This window comes from Molossus molossus, unplaced genomic scaffold (assembly GCF_014108415.1).
Source record: "Molossus molossus isolate mMolMol1 unplaced genomic scaffold, mMolMol1.p scaffold_m16_p_15, whole genome shotgun sequence".
NCBI lineage: Eukaryota > Metazoa > Chordata > Mammalia > Chiroptera > Molossidae > Molossus > Molossus molossus.
In genome coordinates, this window is record NW_023425350.1 from 68585922 (window position 1) to 68604576 (window position 18655).

Genomic DNA, 18655 nt, shown 5'->3' on the forward strand with positions numbered 1-18655 from the left:
CCACAGGCCAAAAAGAAACGTACTCCCGAGCATCTCCAGGCCACACTCGGCCTCCCTGTTGAGTTCATTTCACAAACTAATGGTCCGATGGATGTGATGAAATCAGCTTCAGAGTTGCTGGGAAGACCCGTCCATGAAGTCAGGGGCCTTCACTGGGCCCTGCCCCTGGGCAGCGAGTGGTGGGCATTGGGGGTGCTGGCTCTCAGTTCTCCAGGTTTAGGCTCAGCCCCTCTGCTGCTTCCTCACAGTCCCTCCCCTGGGTTCAAAACCCAGTCTCGTGTGCCTTCGGAGCCTCATGGACAATTGTCAGGGGAGACGTTTAATTGCAGCGTTTCCTTCTTTGCTGTGGAGAGCGGGCCGGTGGCATTTCTCACATGAAAACCCTTCTGTAGTCCAAGCAGAGAGCTTGAGGGAGACATTTCTTCCCTCTGTTCTTTTACCTCTTTTCTTTCTCCCGGCTTCAGCCACAAGGCTCATCAGCCCTGTCTTCCGCCCTGTTCTCCTAAGCGGCCTTGGAGTGACCTGAGTATTTAGTGCTGATTAGTCCCCTGGGACATATTGTCGCTGTCAGACCAGCACAGCAGAGAGGTCAGGGAGCTGGCTGGGTGAGGCGTCGGAGAGAGAAACAGCTTCATCTGCTGTCATCTTGGGAACCGTGTATTTGCACAAGCCCAGAGCCTCTGTGCGGCTGGATTTCTCAGCTTCTCCAGGAGGACGGCAGAACCATTACTCCAGGGTAAACTCAGCTGTGAGGTGTCCAGAGGGGGGCTTTTGAAGTCACGGTGAAGCAGGCCGAGTGGCAGCCTCCCCATCTCTGCAGGAGCAGGAGGGGCTGGCCTGGGAGGCTTTGACCTTGACCTAACCTTGCTGCTTTCTCCCTGTGTGACCTGAGGCAAGTCAACTGTGTCTCTGGCCTTGAATTCCCTCGTCTGTATCCAATCTGTATACAACACGAGGGGGTTCAGTTCTTCTAGGAAGCACTGCCGGTTAGACCCGGATCCCCGGCACACAGCAGCTGCTCAAAAAATGTCCCTGCTCCATGCAGTGGTCACCAGGGAGGAGTCTCCAAAAACCCCTCCGGGCAGATGCCCCCACACCTTACATTTGCATAGTATTTTCTGCGAAACTCCCAGCGTTGAAACTTTGTATCAGTTACATTTCAGGACGGAGCTTTTAACGTTCCGCGAAGAGGGAATAAAAAGCTCCCTGCTCGGGGGTCTGGGCTGGATGAAGGGCTGCTTCCGAGCGAGTGGCTGGGATCAGCGGCCACCACAGCCCGGTCCGGAAAAATGCTCCTCGCTTCCTTTCACCAGGGGACCCGTCCTCGGGGACGCACCGGGCTGGTGACGGAACAGGCTGCTGGCGGACGTGACGCGGGAATCCACAGCGTTCCAGGGTTTAGTAGAATAGGTCCTGGATGGGCTGACAGGGGCAGGAGGCTTTCTGTGTGTAGCTGGGACAGGACCCCGAAGACGTGTTCTTAATGGACAGAGAATACATTTTTTTAAAAATGAAAATGTACTAATTTTCTGTCTTCTCTCCCCCTCCTCACTCCCCCAGCTTATATGTTCCTGCTTTGTGTGATAATATCCCAGCTTTGGCACGATCGCCAACCCTGGCTGACGTGTCAAAGTCTGCGAGGAGCTGAGCACAGATCACTGGCCCCAGCTCTGTCCTCAGCACCGAGGTGGCAGGAATGGGGCGACCTCCTGACGCATCCTTGGTGTCTGGCTGACTCTGAGGTGGGAACCAGCGGATGACAGGCTGAGTGGGAGTCAGAGCTGGAGAGGCACCAGACTCGAGCTAGGGGCCGGCTGGGACTGAGGGCCGAGATACCGTTCACTTCCCCAGGCCGCCGGCCGCATGCAGGGGCCGTGCATTCGCTGCGGGGTAGTCCAGGTAGAGCTCAGGGCGGGAGGGCCGGGAGCTGGGGTCTCATGATTCCCTCCCAAGTGGACAGATCACCACCAGGAAGGGAAGAAACCAGACAAAACGAGTCAGTGGAGAACGAGGACTGGACACGAACATTCTGGTTGGTGGGCACACCAAAGCCATTTATCTGAATGGTCAGCTAGTAACACCACCCCATCGCCAACACCAGGTAAACCTCATGCAGCCTTGAACCTGGTGGGTCCTGGGCGCTCACCGTTCCGGGAAGGCAGCCCTGAGCCTGTGGAACCAGCCGCTGCACCGTGGGCTCCCCTGGCTCTGATGGGGGTGGCTGGAGCTCCGAGCAAACATGGATGAGCTGTAGCCAAGCGCCATGCGGACAGGCCCCTCCTGCCAAGTCAGAGCTCTCGCTGGACACTCGCTGCCTAACCCTGTGCCTTCAGAGGCTTACAGATCTCAGGAAGCCCCTCCGGGCCTCCCGTCCTCGACAGTGTGACAAAGCGTTTGAGTGACATTCTGTGATGACATGACGTCTTCCATGCCAGGAAGATCCCATGACCCCCTTCTGCTGGCCACAGAGCTGCCTGGACAGGTGTCCCTAACTGGGCCTTGGGCACACCCTTCAAAGAAAATGGCTCTCAGGAGTCCTGCTGACAGTGAGTCATCTGCTGTCCTCGGGGCCTGGCGGATCCTGCTGGCTGGAAGGTGTCCATCCCTCTCAGAGACCCGAGGCCAGGAGCACATCGTGCCCCTGCCCACACTGCCCTCTGTCCCCACCCCCCTGGAAGTCTGTGCTGCGGCGTAGACACAGCTGTATACACCTCCTGTTGCTTGTGTGTCATCATTTCCCCGTGTCAGTGGTGCTGCCTTGAGACCAGGGAGCTTCGAGGTTGCGTCCCTTCAACCACTTTTACCTGGGTGACCTCAGTACGGTGGGCTTCTGGCTCCTCCCCTGTGGGCTGCTGAGGATTAACTGAGCTGGTGTTTGTAAAATGCTGGTCACAGGCTCCTCACAACCCAGAATCTCAAAGCTCAGGCCTTCCGCAGCAGCCTCGTTCCTGCTCCCCACTCCCCACGGCCCCTGGCACGTCACTGTTAAGGCTGCTTTGCCCTCTCCTGGTGTCAGGACGTCTGCTCCGGGGCCCTCACCTTGTGCCCTCGAGTGCCTGGAAGGCTGTACCTCACGCCCCGCGGAGCTTCATGGACTCTTGTTGCGTCTGTGCTCGGAGCTGGTCCAGGCTGGAAGGGGCTCCCAGACAGGGAAATGGAGACCCAGAGAGGCGGGCCTTGCCCAGACCCCACAGGTTTCCAGGCACAGCAGGGGCTCCACGTGGACGGCCGGGGCTCCTCCTGCCTGGTGCTGCCTTTCAGAGCCCACACAGCGTAGAGTGAGGGCTGACCCAGCCGAGCCAGCTCACCCACCCAGGGCAACGAAAAGGAGCCTCTTTGATGTGGACTGGTGAAGCTGTACACACAGATGCACACGCACACACACCCCGCAGCACAGAGACACACATGCGTACAGCAGACACAGACACACTCCTACATGCACATGCATCACACAACACAGACATAGACACACACATATTCACGTATGCACACACAGACGCAACGCATTCCCATACACAAAACTGGACAGACACAGACACACTCACACATCGGCCAAGGCTGGGACTGGACCGAGGCACGAAGGAGCCGGGCGGCACAGTGCAGGAGGCGCTCAGTCGCGGGCTGTGCCCAGGCAGGCTGGCCTGCGAGCGAGGGCCTCCCTGCCCTGTGTACCGGCGTCTGCTGGCCTCCCCCAGCCCCTGTGCAGGACACACGCACACTTTCACAGGGGCCTGGGCTCACACACGTGCACAGCCCTCACCTCTCGCACAAGAACACGCTATGAAGAAGCTTTTACAAAGCACGTGTGTGCAGAACGCCGCCCTCGGTCTGTTGGTGAAAGAAAAACGGGAACCAGAGAAGCGCCCGCGGCTGGGAAATTATGGGAGAGGCTGACGGTCCAGGGTGAGTCCACACTGCTGAGAGGGCTCCCAGACCGACACGGTAGGGAAAGTGGGGTCCGAGGTATGGGAGAATCAGCTCTGGGCTGTGGACCCTCTGGTCAGTTTCGGCACGACGTCCCTGAGCTGTGACTTGTTCTCGAGACCTGTGGTTTGAAGCCTGAGCAAAGGAACTCAACATGCAGACACACCTCCCCACCCTGCCTGCCTGGGTGGTCCTGGAGCTCCTGTAGAGACCTTGTTTTCAGATGAGACCCAGGGGCTGTCATCTGCACAGGTCACTCACTGGGCCAGTGCCAAATCTGCTAGCAAGGCTGGTCTCAGGGGTTCATGGTGGCTCTTCCCAGATGGGACAGAGTCAGGGTCTTCAGGTGGGCAGGAAGCAGGACTTGCCAGTTCTAGAATCCGGCCTCTCTCCCTCTAAGAATGACAGCACTGAAGGCAGGTGACTGGGGGCTGTCACCGACGGCATCTCTGCTCAGACCTTCTGCCCTCGCTCCCTGAGCCCCAGTCCCCCCCACCCCTTGCAGCCCCATGAACGTGCCTCTAACTCCCGGGGGACACGTGCGTGTGAACCTGTCTTGGGGACACACACGCCATGCTACTTGCACCAACACGCACTGATCACTCCGAACGACAAGGTGTCGTGGTGAATGCTTCGCACATTTCATCAGCAAGTATTTATAGAAGTTGCGTAAGTCAGTGACTCTCACACCGGGTTTCCTGAGGCTGGGCAGAGATGCTCACTGATGTAACGAAACTGAACAGTGTTGGCAGGGAAACGTACATTTGTGGGTTTAAAAAAAACACCTTCCAGTTAAAGGTGGAATTTTGTTTATTTCGTGGCCACCGCCTGGTGTGTGCCTCAGGACCTCGGACCTGCCGGAGCCGCCGTGGAGTGCCCTGCGGTGAGCGACCGGTCCGGGGTTCGGCCCGGCACGGTGCGTCCCCTGGGGGCCCGTCTCCTGCCAGTGTCAGGCAGCTGGTGTCGATGTGAGGCGGCGCTGCCGGGTGTCCGCAGAGTGGCCATAGTGCCGGACGCTGTGAAATGCTGAGGGGCAGAGCCAGCCCGAGCATTCCCATCACGGAGCATTGACACAGCACCATCCCAGAAAGAACCAGGTCCCTGGTGCCCCCTCCTACCTTTCCTTTCCCTGAAAAAAGAAAAAACCCTCCATTTCAGGCACAAGGTATGGTCAGTCCCTTCAGGAACCCAGTGGCCTTGAGGCTTTGTAAGGACTCACACAGGCAAGGGGGGCTGCTGGACACAGGCCTTCTGTTATCCAGTGCCCCTTGCCCATCACACCTCATGCAAGTCACTCTGCTGTCTCAGCCTCGGCTTCCCTGGTACAGACCCGGGGCCATGGCACCACTCAAGATTTCCTCCGCACTCCCTGTCACCCTGGAGCCTCCTTTCAGCCACCTGCCTTGGTCAGCTTGCATGTCATGACCGCACAGCACCACAGGCTGGCGGCTCCCACAACAGACATTTATCCCTCACAGTCTGGAGGCTGGGAGCCGAGGCCAGGAGCATGGCCGGGATGGCCTCCTGGTTTGCAGACTCGCCTGCTATCTTCACAGGTCTTTCCTCGGTGCGTGAACCAGAGAGGGAAGCTTCGCCCTCTCCCAGGGCCCTGCCCTCCTGGGTTCATCTAACCCTTATGACCCATCTCACTCCAATCCCCTCCCAAAGGCCCCACCCCCAACCACCATTATGTTGAAGGCTAAGGGCTTCAGCATGTGAGTTTGGGGTGGGGGGGAGGGCGTGAATATAAGTCATGATTTATTTTTCTTCTTCTTGGTCCACTCTCCAGAGACAGTTGCATTCCACCCCTTAATGTTGGATGACAACCCCCTCCTCTCCTCCTGGCCTGTTTCTCCCTGAGCGGGTGCTCAGTGTGGACCCTGTGCCTAGATCTCCTCCGGTTTCACTGCAGCTTCTGAAGAAGCACCTGGCGCCCCTCGGTCTCTGCCTCGGGGTCCCAGCGCACCTGCAGTCCCCAGGGCTCTGTGCAGTCACTCACGGCACCACCTCTCAGTCACCCCTTCTTAGGACATGTTCCCCATGCACCCTGGCCACACAGGCCTGGAGCTCTAACTCCCAATCCCTTCGAAGGGCATCATTACACTAATATTTAGCTCAGTGTGTAAACAGCTACCGAGTCCTTCGGAATGGCAGGCATGGAGTTCGGCTTTGGGTGACAGAACTCGAAAGACCGTGCCTCTCCCTTGGCGCTGACATTCTGCAGAGGGGACAGCATTGTGCAGCCCTGCAGGGATGCAGTGCCTGGCTGTAGGGTGGAGGAGGGAGCCTCCCGCGTCTGCAGGACTCCACCAGGTGACCCCGGGAGACACCAGCAGGAGCAGAGTCCTGAGCCAGTGTGCAGCTCAGGGCCCTGAGTCAGCTCAGGTGCAGGGGCGGCAGTGGAAAGACAGGCGGGGTCAGACAAACCCTGGGCTTTGACAGGAGAGGCTGCAGGTGTTCTGACCTGCCATCAGGAAGCCTGGGTCACGCTCAGTGGGTGCGTGAACCTCCGTTCTCACCTGGTCTGCTGCACACCGAGTCGTCGCTTCCCATGTTCCGTTCATGTTTTGTTCACGAGGTTTTCCTAACGGGAAGCACACCGATTCACACGATGTTGTCGTAATTACTCTTCTATTTTCTTTATATGTGGCTGCTAGGGACTGAGGACACGAAGTTCCCTTTTAGAGAACTCACTGCCGCCACCGAGGCCCAAGCTGCCCCCGGGACACCTCCCTGGTCCTGGGGATGGACGTCAGGCTGGCCTGGGCTCAGATGTGGGTGGTGAGGCTGGGCAGAGTGACCTCTGAAGTAAAAAACCTTGGCAGTGCTGAGCAAGTCTGACCAACATGGGACCCTTCTGGTGGACGTCGGGTGGCGGTTGGCAGGGTGGTCGGTTGGATTTAGGGCAGAGCATCTGTGAGGACCAGCATTTGGGAATAAACTCCGCAAACAGTATCCAGCACAGCATAGACATATAGCAGGTGCTCCCGAAATACTTGTACAGATGTTTCTCAGTGTGGTCTCTGGTCTGGCGTCAGAACCCTTGGGGTTCTGTCAGCAAACCAGGGGCCTGGACCCAACACCTTCACAGCTCTGGGGGAGTCTGATGTAGGTCAGCATGTGAGAACTACAGACCCGCGTGGGACCCTCGAGGCCCACAGACATCTTCCTGCGTGGAGCTCGCCCGTCGCTGGCGGGAAGACAGCCCTCCCCTCGCAGGGCACCCCACCTCTCGGAGATTCCCAGGAGCGGACCACATGCAGGGGTGGCCTCAGGGCTGCTCCTAAGTGACCATTTAACCTTTGAGTTGTTGTCTTCATGTATGAAACAGGGCGCAAAGCACCAGCCCCACAGTGCTGTCGAGTGTGAACGCCAGGCCCAACCGGTACTTGTTGACTTGAACTAGATTCAAGACTCGCTTACCTGACAGCACTGACAGCACTTTGCAAGGGTTCTGCAAATATTTGATGAGTTCAGAACCAACTTTAGACTAGGTCCCCACGATCTTCCTGAAGGGACGAGAAGCCTCGACGGCCTGGTGGCCTCGGGGAGCCCAGCCTGGTGGAAGGCTGCACCTCCCCATGGTGAGGGGTGGGGAGCAGAGGCCAGAGTGGTGGCTCCGTGGGTTGGGTGGGAACGTCAGAGACACAGGCGCCCTTACAGAGGGTCAGAGGTTAGAAAGCATCTGTTCTTGGCCTGGCTGCCTGAGCCTGCCTGATGCTGCAAATTCACTCGGAGGGGCCAGAGATACCCCAGGAGAGGAGCCCGGGGCTCCCAGGCTGCTGTGTCCAGGGCGGCCTTAGAACCCTGTTCTGCAGTGGTTTCCTAGGACCTCCATGACGAAGTACCACTGGACACCAGACATGTATCATCTCCTGGTTCTGGAGGCTGGAAGTCCGAGGTCAAGGTGAAGCGGGTGAGGGGGGTTCCTTCTGAGGCCCCGAGGAGAGTCAGCTCCACTTTCTCTGCCGTAACTCTGGTGCTTTGCTGGCATGTTGGTGTCCCTGACTCATGGCAGCACAACTCCAGTCCTCACTTGGCATTCTCCCTCTCTATCCCTCTCCCTCTCTATCCCCCTCTCTCTCTATCCCCCCTCTCTCTATTCCTCTCCCCCCTCTCGCTCTCTCCCTCTCTATCCCCCCTCTCTCTATTCCTCTCCATCCCTCTCCCTCTCTATCCCTCTCCCTCTCCCTCCCCCCTCTCTATCTATCCTCCCTCTCTCTATTCCTCTCCCCCCTCTCGCTCTCTCCCTCTCTATCCCTCTCTCTCTATCCCCCTCTCTCTATCCCTCTCTCCCTCTCTCTATCCCTCTCTCTCTATCCCCCTCTCTCTCTCCCTCTCTCCCTCTCTATCCCTCTCCCTCTCTATCCCCCCTCTCTCTATCCCTCTCCCTCTCTATCCCCCCTCTCTATCCCTCTCTCCCTCTCTCTCTATCCCCCCTCTCTCTATCCCTCTCTCCCTCTCTCCCTCTCTATCCCTCTCTCTCTATCCCCCTCTCTCTATCCCTCTCTCCCTCTCTATCCCTCTCTCTCTCTATCCCTCTCTCCCTCTCTATCCCTCTCTCTCTATCCCCCCTCTCTCTCCCTCTCTCCCTCTCTATTCCTCTCTCTCCCCCCCTTATCCCTCTCTCTCTATCCCCCCCTCTATCCCTCTCTCTCTATCCCTCTCTCCTGCCCACATTTTACCTGTTTACAAGGACACAGTCACATGGGATTAGAGCCCACCTTAATAACCTCATCTCAACTTGATCATCTGCAAGGACCCTATTTCCAAACAAGGCCACATTCGGATGTACTGGGGGCTAGGATTTCAACATATGAGATTTGGGAAGCTAGTTCAACCTACAGAAGCCTGGGTGTTGCATGTTCCTGGTCTAGCTCAGCCCACCACACAGCCCTGACCCAGACTCTCAGCGGGTTTGGGTCCGAGGGACACCAGCTGCAGGAGCCCCAGTTTGAAACTGACAGAGAGGAGGAGAAGCTGACAGGTGTGCGCGGGAGCCCGTCCTGCTGTGCCCACCCCAGCTCCCACAGAGCAGGGACCGGCTTCCCAAACCCAGGACCCACAGGAAGAGAGCTCACGTCTGGGACCACCTAAGAAAATAATGACAAGCAAACCAGTTGATAAGAGGGTCAGAAACTCAGGGCGTGCGTGGTCTGGACTCATTCTGCCCCTCCCTGCCACCTTCTTCCTTCACTCCCTGCCAAGGCGGCCCCAGTCCAGATGGCCCTAGGGTTCCCAGGGCCTCCTGGGACATGGAATGAATAGGGACTTAGTTCAGAAAGCTGTCCTGACTCTGTGACACTGGATGGGCCGTCTCTCCTTCCCGGCCAGGGACGCTCTCAGAGAGCCCCATGACTCTGGTTTGTGTCTCCCTCAGCATTGCGCTAGCCAGAGCGCCCCCATGGCCACCCGCGGGCCCACTGTGTGTGCTCACGCCTCTTCCACGCGTGAGCTCAGGCCCCCCGCAAACTCTCTGCACCCCCTGTCCCCAGCCTGAGGGCCACCCTGGTGTTGCAGATGTTAGGACTGGAGGACAGGAATCATCATCGGCTCCCCTTAAGCCAGATGTGGGAACTGAAGCCCAGACGGAGGTCAGCGAGGAACCCCACCTTCCAGTTTTCAGCCCTTGAGTGCCCCCTGAAACCACAACCCACAGGCTGTGTCTGTTTCCTCTGCCGCCGGCAGTGTCCTCAGACGGTGACGAGCAGCTTGTCGAGAGCACAATCCACTTTGCACGGCTCCGGGACTCCACTCTGCTGCCGACAGGTGTGGAAGCACAGATATGCGGTTTTGTCACAGATTTTGCTCAGTTCGTCAGGCTTGAAATAGTGGTTCTTCTTCATTTGTCCCTAGCTGTTCCCTCCTCAAGACAGCCAGCCCCACCCGTGCTGAGGGCTGTGCACCGCGCACACCCACACAGACACACACAGACTCACACACTCACAGACACAGACACCCACAGACACAGGCACACACACACAGATACACAGACACACACAGACGCACTCACGGACACACAGATGCACAGTCACACACTCATACACACACACTCACATACCACCGGTGCTCCCCAGGGCTGTGGGAAGAACTGCGGGAGAGGGCATGTGCGTGGATTTGAAACGGGTTCTGCAGCGTGTCGGGGTGATGAACTGCACATGCCTCAAGGGCGCAGACTGTGTCTTCTGCTCAGAATCCACCCCTCCCCCCCACAGCCGGGATTAGCAGACACAGAGTGGGTGCTCACGGAGCTGAAATCTAATGAACTGAAAATTGCTTCCACATGGACCCATTTTTTAGGAAACAGTATTAATGTCCACAGGCCTCTGACCTCAGAGGGAGTGACCTTGCAGACTCCTGGGCACCTGCCTCGCCCTCCCCACTCTCCAAGTGCAGCGACCCCGCCCCTCGCTGCAGCCTGGCTGCCTGGAGCCGAGTCTGGGGCATCTGGAGCCCTGAGGAGCCAAGGCCATTGACCTCTAGTGAACCGCCAGTGAGCACTGGAAGTTCATGCTTAGTCAACTAATTAATGCTCTCAGTATGTATTTACTGATCATCTACTGAGTGGATGTAAACTCTGGGCAATCACCAGAGGAACTTTTTAAAAATACAGATTTAGGGACACTGTGCCTAGAGAGTCTGGTTGATCCGAGCAGAGGTGAAACGCAGTCTGAGCACCCTGGGTGGTCCCGGCCGCGGCCGGGCAGGAAGCGTGGCTGTCCTCCCTGAAGGCCGGCTGTCCTCCCTGAAGGCCAGCTGTGCAGTCAGAGGGGACCCGGCACCTGCCCTCCAGGAACCAGGCCTCTGGCCGCAGGATGAGGCTCAGGTGGAGGCTGGACAGGGTGGTCGGCCGGGAGACCGTGGGGATGGTGAGGCTCCTGAGAGCTGACCCAGGGAGGCGTCTGCTCCGGGCAGCAGGCCAGACTGCGGGGTGAGGAGTGGCCACCCCAAAGCCCATCCAGAGGGGACACTTCACCTCTTCAGGACCTGCAAACGCTGGCAGGGGCCTCCAGAAATCTTTGAGACAGTCTCAAAGGGGAACCTAGCCAAGCAACCCTTGACCTCAGCGAGCCTTCGGGGCTCAGAGCGGCCCCCGTGTGCCCTACTTGCCTCGCGCTCTCCAGCCGTGTCCGGAGGCATCGCACCAGACCGGGTTTCTCGCCAAGCGGCTTTATCCTTGGGGAGCTTATCGGTCTATTGACATTTGCAGCAGCTCCGTCCTCGGAAATCCACTGCGCATGGGACATCCTGAGAGGGAGGTGACAGGGTTAATCTGAGGGCCGGGGGAGGCAGGAAGGCCTGGAACCATGCAGTGAAGCCAACCAGATTAATAGAGGAAGAGAGAGGGGGGTAGACCATTAGGAAGACAAAGAGAAAATCATGCTGGAGCAATAGAAAGGGAAATCTAATATCAACTAGGGAAAAATAAATGGAGATTAGGGCAAACAAATTAGCTTTAATGGGTTCAATGCTAATACAAGAATAACAGCGAGCTGTGAATGCCTTTGAGGGGAAGATGGGTAAGGAACCTGAGCAGTCATGCGGGCAATAAAGATGATGCAGGGAGGGGACCGGCCGGAGGAGCCAAGCCCTGGCGGGGAGAAGGGAGTCTCAGGGTGAATGGCTGGGAGAGGCGGTGGGAGGGGCCGCCGTGCTTGACCAAATAGGACAGGGCAGGGAAGGGGCTGGGAGGAGATGAGAAGGGGTTGGAGGGCGATCCGCAGGGATGGAGATAAAATCAAGGCAACTGGAGGAGACTGAAGGCAGAGGAATAAAACTCAGAGCCAAGGCGGGGGGCGGGGGGAGAGGATGGGAATGAAGAGTGGAAGGGAATAAACCGATATGGAAGATGGGGAGAAATTGAACGAAATTAGGTTTGTTCTCTGATGAAAGGAAATCATAAAAAGGGAAAATTATTCCCCAACAAAATGAAAGCCTGGCGAGGATTTTGAAGTGGGTTTTGGAAAGCACCCACGCCCGGGGGTGACATGAAGTCCCACTTGCTCTTCGCGGGGCTGACCGTCACCATTGGGGACCAGCCCTCTTCCAGGCTGGTCTGCGGGAGGGCGGAGCCTGGCCCAGCAGCTCCGCTCTGCCCTGCTGTCACGGAGCAGCCTCCGGCAAGGGACAGACCAGCCTGCTTCTCGTCTCCTCCTCTGTAAAGTGGGGTAACGCGCCACCTCCTCAAGGGCTGTTAGGGGAATTCGAAGATGTGTTTGTCGTGCTCACCTGGCTCCAGAGTAAGCACCTCCCACCACCTGGCTACAGGTGTCAGTGCTGAGCGTTGTCTCATGGAGGAGGGGCCTGAATACTGACAATAGCCATGCTCCCTTCCTCCTTCCCCTCTTTCCTCGTCTTTTAAATCCAACTGCTGTAAAATCCCAACCGCTCTGGGCTGTTTCCCAGTGGGAGGCTAATCCAGGGAAGCGTCTTTGTCCACCTTTGTCTGCTGCCCCTGCCCCTGGCCCAGCAGCTCTCCCTCCCCGTTGCAGGTGGGAGGACAGTGCTAACCTCCCGCCCTCTGGGCTGATCCCAGGAAGAGCATCCAAGGGACCAGACTTCTCATCTTATTGTCCCAGGCCTCAGGGGGCCGCTCCGATTGGTCAGGACTGGTGAGGACTTCAGAGTGTGGGTGGCTGGGAGCCGGAGCTGGTCCTGTGGTCTCACCACCTGGGGGCCTGGGGGCTGCAGGGATGTGCAGAGCCCGGCCTGAGGAACCAGCAGGCAGCCGTGAACCGCCAGCCTCCTCCTGGCTGAGCCTGACACCTTTAATAGTGACGTGGAGGCTTGAGGGAAGAGCCAACAGGAAGGCCCCTGCAGGAGGGAAACCTCTCTGTCCCTCGCTGCATTTGCAGCCCCCTCTTTAAGCAACTCACGCCTCTGGAAGACAGACGGATGCTCGGGGCAAATGATGCGCGGGCTCCACTAAGCTTGCTGTGGGCCGGCCTTCTTCCCTCTGCTCTTCCTTCCATCCTTCCTTCCTCCAGTAATTCACTCCGTCAGCATTCACTGGGTACCCGCTGCGCGTGGTCCTAGATCCTGGGGTTTCACAGATGAAGCAGTCACGTCACCCCTCAAGGGACACACGGCGTATGCAACAGGACACAGCCAGAATAAATACACACTTATATTTTGCTACATATAGTGGTAGAGATTATGCCCCGGTATGTTTAAAAGAAAGGACCAGAGCCCTAGCTGGTGTGGCTCAGTTGGTTGAGCATCATCCTGTGCATGGAAAGGTCGCCGGTTCGATTCCTGGTCAGGACACATACCAGGTTGTGGGATCGATCCCCATCAGGGTGCGTACAGGAGGCAATCAATTGATATTTCTGTCTCACACGATGTTTCTCTCTCTCTTCCTTTCTCTCTAAAATCAATAAAAACATGTTTTAAAAATAAATAAAAGGACCAGAGCAAAAAGCAGGCCTGTGGGCGGTAGCTTCCTCAACGAATTCAGGTGGGAGTGTGAACCGGTCAGCAGGAGTAAGGAAAGGGCACTCAGGCACAGAGGACAGCGTCTCGAGGACATGGGAGGATTCAGATGCCACAGAAGGACAGCGAGGCATCGTGCGGCTAGGGCATCAGACCCGAGTCTCAGCAGGCAGGAATCGCGGCCGGCCAGGGTCAGCTCCCGAGGGCACGGTCCCCCAGGTTCGGCACTTAGACTTCGCCGTACAGGTGATGAGGTCACGCCCCACGGGTTTTCCTAAACATGGGAGCGGCACAGGCTTGGGGTTTAGGTGTCCTGCTCCCCAGCTGAGGGTCGCATGTGCAAGGCTGGGGGCAGACACCCATGAGTCCAGGTGACTGGTTAACCTGTACTCACCTTTGTCCCAGAGTGTACGTCACTTAGATGTTCTTTGGTCTTGCCCTCCCCCCATCACGTTTTAGTACTGCTTTCTGCTGTGTCCTTCCTGGCACCTATCCAAGCAACACTTGCACGTATATGTGTCTCCTCTTCCCACACCGAAGCTTCTTGAGGCAGGATCAACTCCATGCCATCAGCTCTAGTAAAGTGCTTGGCAAGTGGTAGATGCTCACTAACCGTGTGCCAAGTGGACGCATGAACGCATGCGTGCCGGGTGGCTGGGCAGCCCCGGTTAGGGAAATGGTCAGGAGGTAAGATGTCATGGCTTGGGAAGTACTCTGCACGGGAGAATGGAAGGTAAAGGCAGTTCATTCCTGTGGCGTATGCTTGCTGAACACCTAATATAACGTATGGATGAACAAAACAGACAAGGTCCTGCCTTCAGTGTGTGGGAGTCGTTACTACTCATACACGTGATCATGCAAGTGAATTAAAATGTGAATGAGGCCGCCCGAGGTAGGTGCGGGTGCTGAGAACAGCTGAACAGAAGGCTGCTGTGTGCTGAGCGCCGGGGCGGGTAGGAGCTGACTGGTAGAGGGGTGACAAGACATGGCACCTCCACCACCGGCCGTCGGTGTCTGAGCACGCGCCCACCTGAGGCACGTGGCGAGGGACCGCTGGACACAGGGGAGGACACGAAGGGAGCGGGGCAGCAAGTATGAAGGCACTCTGAGAAATGGGATCGGACATGACAGGAGCAAAGGTTCCGTCGGCAAGGGGAGAGTCTGTCTCACGTGTTGTTCGTTGTGGGCAGGGCGCCGGGAGGCAGCCTGGGTGGTGTGACAGGGTTCGTCGGTCCAGGGAAGGGACTAGTCAACAGGGAGGGGAGTTTATGGAGCAGGTTCCAGAACAGGCCGAGGGCCGGGGGTCACGAGAAACGGCTGCTGTCTCCTCTCGGTTCCCCCTAGAGAAGGACAAGCACAGAGATATCCAGGGCCCCCTCCCTTTGTAGTCCTGCCCAGGGCTCAGGCTCTCACCGTGACGCTCTTTGGGGCAAAAGCAAAAATCCCAAGGTAGTTCAGTGGAAATCATCACAGAACAAGACATTGTACCAGGGTCACTTTAGGACTAGGCAGAGGCATGAGAAGCCCCGCAGCAGGGACAAGAGGAAAGTAATTTAGTTTGGGACTCGGGGGTCCAGGGTGGGGAATTGACTCAATGACCGTCACAGTGCCCCTCACTCCGTGAGGCATTTGTCTGTTCCGTGTGTCTTACCGAAGTAGTCATTCATGTCTTGTGATAGGTGCTAGGTGCACGAGAGGAGACGCACGAGGCAATGTAAACACATAAGGTCACCGCTCAGGGCTGTGACAGGGACCGAGAAGGGACTGTGTGGCACAGGGACCCATCCCCACAGCTGAGGGCTTGGGTGTCGGAGGCTGTAATGAGAATTCTGGGCAATGCGCCTCTTTTCCTTCTGCCATCCCCACTCCTCAGAGCCTGGAAGGGGTGAAGAAATTACCAAAGAAAGTCCTGTTTGTACTTAATCACCAGATTGGTGGTTACAGAGTAGCCACTGAGATGTGAATGACAGCCTGAGGAACACAGTCACTATATTGTGCCCTGACCGGTTTGGCTCAGCAGTTAGAGCGTCAGCCCGCAGACTGGAGAGTCCTGGGTTCGGTTCCAGCTAAGGGCATGTACCTAGGTTGCCACTTGTCCCTGGCCCCCGTTGGGGTCGTGTGGGTGGTAGCCGGTCGATATGTTTCTCTCACTTCGATGTTTCTCTCTCTCTCTTCCTCCCTCTCTCCCTCTCGCTCTATTGCAAAAATGTCCTCGGGTGAGGATAAAAAATATATATTGTAATAACTATGTATGGGCCCAAGTGGGCACTTGAAATATTGGTGGGAGGAGCAGTCTAACTACGCTGTACACTTGAAACTAAGACAGAACAAAGAGCTGCCCCAGACAGTCGCTTTTCCAAAGTCCACGTTTCTGGGCAGCAGGGCTCACCTGGAGCTCTGCAGACTTCCGAACGCCTCGCTGCGGCACACCCCTCCCTGGCCCCGGAAAGGTAGCTTTCCCTTGTCCAAGGGCCTTCACACCCAGAACCCCCGTGTCCGGCCGGCAGCTTGTCCTCCTCCACACCCGCATTCCGTACCCACGACCCTCCAGACCATGCACCGGGCCTTTGTCTAGGAAGCTTCAAGCCTCCTCCTGGTCCACGCCTTGTCCTGGGCCCGATCAGGGCTCCCACTCATCTTTGGCTTCTAGCCTCCAAGTCCCCTCGTCCACGGCCACACAGAAAGGTGGTCAGCACAGTGGGCGCCCCAGCCCTTCAGTGCAGGAAGGCTGCACCTACCTCTGGGCATTTGGTGTGACTCACCCAAAGGAGTCCACTCCCCCACACCGGACACAGGAAGGACAAATGTCCTTCCATTACAGGGATTCAGCTCCAAACCTCAAAGCAGAGGGGCCTTCCCCACCTGCAGCCAGAGGCCCTGTCCAAGCTTTCCTTCCGGCCCATCCCACAGTGATGTGAGTCTTTTCATGTCTTGAGAGAACCAAGACCTTGTACGTGGACTTCTGCCCGTGGACTTCACCTGATCAGCCCCTGGCCACGCCTCCAGACAGCTTCCTTCCCACCACTGCGGACCCCCTAGCGTCTGGACTTACTTCTCTCAAAACACTTCTTCCTTAACAGTTGCATCCCCCCAAAGATGTTAGTCCTTCCAGGGCCTGGTTTCTCGTCTTGTACCAGGTGGGACCCTCAGGGCTTTGTGTCTGATTCACAGTGGGCACTCAGTACATATGTGATGAGCAAAAAAGAAATGAAACTGTACTACACAGACAATAGGAATTGTTATTCTAGAAGACAGTGGGGCTGGGGTAGGAGGCGTATAAGTAGCTATTCTCTTAAATTTTCTTTACCAGCCGTTGCCCAGAGGTCCATGTGGCCTCGGCCAGCAACACAACCCTGCCTGGGAACTTCTTAGAAACTCAGGTCTGGGTTCCACCCCAGACCTGCTGATTCAGAAACCCGGAGCATGGGCTCGGAAACCTGCGTTTCGAATAACACTCCCAAGTGATACTGCTCACAATCACATCTGAGAACCGCCGTCCCAGTCGGAGGCCGTGCTTGGGCCCAGATATGTAAATATTAAACATCAGAAAAATTGGACAAAGTTTTCAGCTAACCAAACACTTCTTCATTCTCAGCCTCCCCTTGCAGGAGCTGTTGTGGGTCAGCAGCAGATGCCGTAAGAGGTTTTCTTTAGCTCCATTCCACGGATGAAAATACTAAGGTTGAAACAAAACCCAACTTTTTCAAATGCTAAAATTAAAACAGGCAAAGTCAATGCAGGGACAGGCCCGACGCTCTGCAGACTGACACGGAGTCACTCAGAAGCCAGTAAAATAAAATCAAGCACAGAGAAGCCCGAGTCCGGAGCGTGAGCCCTTTCCCCGCACGCCCAGGCTGGCGGCTCCAGCACCTGAACTCTCGGGAGGTTCTGGGCCTCGGCTTCCTCAGGACTCTAGTCAGCCCTCAGGACAATTACCCACACACTGCTTCAATGGAAAAACAGGGTAGTTTTTTTTAAGTCAAAATACCCAATTCATGTCACCCCAAAATGGCGTTTGGTTTTTCAAACCTGCTGCCTGTCCAGGGATGAAGAACCCACCTGTAGGAACCAGCCTGATACGGAGGTCCTGGCACAAACACCTAAGCCTGGGGGGAGGTGGCTGGAGCACAAGTTCTGGGAAATGGGGACAAAGCTGGACACTCAAGGGCTTGTGTGGGTTTGAGTGGCCATCTGGCGCCCCCTTGTGTTCAGTGTCTGGACCCAAAGAGCCGGACCAGGACGGAATGACAGTGGCACAGCTGCCCCGTCTGCAGGGAAGGGCTGTGGCCAGTGAGGAGCCAACAAAATGGGCTCAGGGGTGGGCACAGGCCAGGCCTCCGCCTCTGGGCGGCCCCGATGCCCCTCCGGGTTTCTTCCCAGCCCTGGTGGAAAGCCCTGGTGGAAAGTACTCGGGGACAAGTTGCCTGGAACGGGAGGGTTGGAGGGTGTGCCCAAGCTCACCAGGAAGATGGGTCACTGTGTCCCTCCTGCCAGGTGCTTGGCCAGCGGGCTTTTCCTCCTGACTCACTGCCCAGGCCGGAGGCTTTGGACCTTTTTTTTTTTTTCAAGGAAAATAACTATTGTGCTGAAGACAGCCTGGGCCCCCGAGGAGATGCTGCCCAGCAGTTCTGAATGTGCTAAGTCGTGGGCGGCAATGGGCACGATGTGCCCAGCAGAGCCACCTCCCACCTTGGCCATAAATAGCCCCTAGCGGGCTCACACAAAAGGCCTGCTCTGCTCTTCCATCTCGCCTGCCTGACCTCCTGGCAGCCACCCCCCGGGCTCCACCATCACAGCTGGTCACCACATCCTGCCCCGTGAGAAAGGATGTCTTCATGCCCAGGCCGAGGCCCCTCGGCACAGGTCCGCAGGGCCAGGAAGCAGCATGGTGGGAACCTCACCCTTGGTTGTGTCTTGGCTCCTCCTCACACCAGCTGAGTCACATACGTCATATGAATCAAGCCACTGCGACTCTAAGTCCCAGTGTCCTCACCGGAAGGATGGGGCTCTCGGCCCGGAAATGAGTCCGATCAGCTCTAGGGAGTTGATGGGTCTAACAGACATGCCCCTTCTCACCTCTCCGCCTCCGCCCAGAGTCCCGTTGCCCAGAACGGCGTCCTCCTTGCTCTCCTTGCTCAGCTAACTCTCACCCCGTCCGGCTCAGCCGTCCCCAGGAGCCCTTCTGGGTCCCTGAGCCTGAGGTTGGCCCCCCCAGTGGTCCCGTACCTTCCGCATGCTCCTGGCCCACAGCGGTCCTGTGGTATGTTAACGGGCTGTTGGCAGTCTAGGCCCCTCTTTA

General features: G+C 57.1%; 1 protein-coding gene across 1 annotated transcript in view; it reads left to right on the top strand.

Annotated features, from left to right (window-relative positions):
* The window catches only part of PAX8 (paired box 8), a 73843-nt gene that overhangs the window by 33640 nt on the left and 21548 nt on the right, over nt 1-18655 (top strand). The gene's annotated exons all lie outside the window — the stretch shown is intronic.